The following is a 3,107-nucleotide window of genomic DNA, read 5'->3' as shown; positions in this document are numbered from 1 at the left end:
ACAAGGCCACTTACAAAAAACTCTTTGTAACACTACAACTTTGAGAATTCTCAAATTATACTAGCTAGGCTCTCTCTCACAATTATTGGGTACAATTATGAGCAACCTAGTCAACCCTATTTATAGGGTAGTACAAATATTCTCCTTACCAAAAAATAATCTACCTTCCTAATTCTATTAGAAAATAAGCAGTTTTTCTATAAACTATTAATATATATCTATCTATATCTATCTATATATCTATCTATCTATATATCTATCTATATCTATCTATAACTATAAAACAAGAACCAGCTGACATCATCTTGACATCATATTTTCCCGCTCAAGTAAACCCTAAATTGCATAAGTTGCTCTTCATTCCTTCAACCCGTCTTCATTTGCAGCCTTTCATTTGGTTTACTCACCGAGTCATCGCTCCTAATATTCAGATCCAGTTTCTAATCTTTGAGGTAAAACTTCCCTGTCACAACTCTCCCAATCTTCAAAACTTTAATTTTGTCTGCTACAAATTTCTCAAAAAAGACAATAAATCTACCTACCTACTTAATTGAATGAAAAATTGAAAATTGAATTTACTTGTGAAGAGTTTGGTTAGAATATTCAACTAATTTAGTATTTTACTTTCATTTGAGCCTAAATTGGTGCAATTGATTATTATCTTTAATAAGAGTATATGATTACATTTGAATATGCATTTTCTATACATTTAGGCATTTGTAATCACTTTTGTTTTAATTATCTCCTCATCGCCTTGCATGTGTGATTGATTTTTTAGTCTTTTCAATTTTCAGGCTGAGATTTCATACTTTTACCACTGCAGTTGATCTTATTGTACAGAACATCATCTATTAACCCTCTGAACATCCTCATGTAAGACGTTCTTCATTCTCCCGTCTTTTTTTTTATATTTTATGGTGTCCCTTTGTTATACCATTTCGCGCGCAATTACTCATTGCCCAATACTATATTTGTAATATTGATTGTTAATTGAATGAAGCTATCATTTTCATCATGACCTAACTGTTATTTTATGATTTTCCCAAAGTTTGAAATGCAACTGCATGTTTCAGAACTTACATTTTCTCCGCTTAATAGTTGTATCACCAATAATCCAATTCAAAAACTTTATGGATTGGGAGCTGCTGCACTATCTTAATTATGTACTTATATGAATTTAAATTTGCATATGGCTCATTAGTATTTAATGTTTTATTCGGATGTTTGTTACTTTATTTATGTGCAGTATTCGATTGAATTATGTCGGGTATGCTTTGTTTGATTTGTGCTTGATCAATTCCACGTAAAGGTTGTGTTTTAATTCAATTTTATCATGTTAAATCATTCATCTTGGCATGGGTTTAGCTTGATTTAATGGGCAAGTAGTGTTTTAATTCACCTTTACTTTCAATGTTGTTGATGAGTATGAGTACATTTGTATGGACTTTGATACTAAAACTCAATCTACTGATATTGCCCCAATCTTAATGGGCAAGTAGTGTTTTAATTCGATCTGGAAAGGTTTCTACTATTATATTTTTTTAGTTGCTAATGCAAGCTAATGTTCATTAAATTATCAAGAAGGCTGCAAGATTAAAACTATTCGAAGTTTTTAACTTTCAACTAATATACCTTAATAAACTTATACATGAGTTTCAAGCCTTGAATTAATTTGATTTCAAGTTACTCTAGACGGCAAATTTTCGAGCACGATATCGTAAAAATTTGGATAACCAACAAGAATGAATATTAATAGAGATTCCATTATTTCAGGGTTTGAGCAATTTACTCCCTCCGTCTCAGTCATTTGTTTACTTTCTTTAGTCTTTATGCGGGGTATTTTAATCAAAGGCAAACAAATGATTAATACGGAGGGAGTAATAAACCTTTGTCGTGAATCAATCTTATCAAGTTCATTTTTTGGAGTCAGAGCAGTTATTTGATAGATATGGTGCTCCTTTCCCTCCTGATCAGTGAATAATTTCTATTAAATTCTTGCCTTTTGCTGTTAATGCAGGTTCAAAATCTATGCCTTCAGTAGGTATCAAATTATCAATCAGTGGAAATCATCAGTGGCTAACTCACAGAGAGGCATGTGATGATTGTCTTTGATGTACTGGAAACATGCCAAGGAAATGATGACTGCAAGTCTTTCATTTATATTAAAGTTTGAAACGGCCATACATTTTAATTGTGATTACGAGGTTAGTGGAGGGAGCATTTGTGATAAGATTTAGACCTCATTCTGAAGAAGGAACCGTTTAGAGGGTGCATGAGTACCATGGAAGCCGTTGCACGCGCTTTGAGAATCCTTGAGCCTGATGGAACTTAGATTGAATCACGACTGAGGTCGTCGGCCGATTCCCAGTTCCATCATTTGAAACCAATTCCCTTAAACAAAATCTCTATTTATTTAATCATTAACCTTTTTTATTAATTATCATCTACATGAGCTAATTACTGGGGAAAAAAAGGGACAAATACATTAGGAAAGTGGCAAGTGATAATTCTGAGTAGAGTGTTGTTTTGGTTAATTCATAATTCATGCCTTTTATTTTACCTTATTTCCATTTTTAAACTTTATAAAAGCATGTCAAAGTTTATCCTTTAGAAATTAGAATTGCACCTGTTTGACAAGTGTAGATGTGGAGATACGGTAGCCTATGGATGCTCTGATTATATATAGTAGGTTTTCATTCAGATGATCATATCTATCTTTAAGTGTAAAAGGGTCATATACTATTTCATATTGGGAGATGAGACAAGTCTTGCATTTCTTAAACATTCTGTTTTTATTCTCATCCATACGTCTAAAACCCATTTTATTGTTTTAGATGAATATCTCAGTCTTAAACAAGAATTTGTGGATTAAATATATGAAACATGGTAATAAGTTTGAAGTTTCTTGACAAGAGCGGAAAGTGGTAAACATAATAAAAAATTTAACGCATCACACTTGAAATAATAAAAATGGTAATATTATGTCTCAAAGTGCTAATGTGTCATTAGGAGAAGTAATGGGACACAAGATGAGACACAAAATGGGACAGAGGATCTGCTCTGGTCTTTGCATGCTAATAATGTTTAACAACGTGAAAAAGTAGTAC

General features: G+C 32.2%; 1 long non-coding RNA gene across 1 annotated transcript; it reads left to right on the top strand.

Annotated features, from left to right (window-relative positions):
- The first annotated feature begins 362 nt into the window (after positions 1-362).
- LOC141594571 (uncharacterized) lies at positions 363-2,760 on the top strand. The gene is made up of 3 exons (XR_012522224.1): positions 363-452; positions 795-873; positions 2,018-2,760. It is a non-coding gene; the product is annotated as an uncharacterized LOC141594571 (long non-coding RNA).
- Positions 2,761-3,107: the final 347 nt, after the last annotated feature.

This window comes from Silene latifolia, chromosome 1 (assembly GCF_048544455.1).
Source record: "Silene latifolia isolate original U9 population chromosome 1, ASM4854445v1, whole genome shotgun sequence".
Classification (NCBI taxonomy): domain Eukaryota; kingdom Viridiplantae; phylum Streptophyta; class Magnoliopsida; order Caryophyllales; family Caryophyllaceae; genus Silene; species Silene latifolia.
This window is presented reverse-complemented; position numbering and strand designations above follow the sequence as displayed.